A 598-nucleotide genomic window follows, 5' to 3' on the forward strand; every position below is an offset into this window, starting at 1 on the left:
AACTGTTTATTGACGGTTAGACGATCTTAGGGCCGGCTTTGGATCCCATTGAACGCCTTACTTACCAATAAATATGTGCATAGATGAGTCAAAATACATTTACATTACTTCCACACTGTGTTTGCTTAATGTGTTGAGTCAAATACGTCCATGGAATGAATTTGCCTCGCTTAGGAAAAACCTGTAAGGAACAAGGGGAAATACATAAAGTTTAAATTCCTGGTACATTATTGTGAATTCCACGGAACTACTCCCACCTGAAAATAGTCGCGGGCAAGTACTGCAAGCGTTTTCTCCCATGTCTATCAACAATTCAAATCATACTCACTTGGTCATAGGTAAGGTGCTCAAAAGGCCCAGGTACAGAGTAAAATGGAAACTCCCAACTATTTTGGGCCAAATTTTGATCAATAGCATCGGTCAGTGACTCAGACAGGTACATGATAGTGAAGGCGCATGAGAGCATGAGAGACTCATATTATGGGCACACAAGCCGACCCAAAAATGATACTCCAGTCAAGGGAAACGTTTTAATGCATGGGAATAACTAAATAATAATTCAGATTACCAGGGGAAATAGATGAATTCTTCAGTCAAG

The sequence above is a fragment of the Tigriopus californicus genome, chromosome 7, assembly GCF_007210705.1.
Source record: "Tigriopus californicus strain San Diego chromosome 7, Tcal_SD_v2.1, whole genome shotgun sequence".
Classification (NCBI taxonomy): Eukaryota; Metazoa; Arthropoda; class Copepoda; order Harpacticoida; family Harpacticidae; genus Tigriopus; species Tigriopus californicus.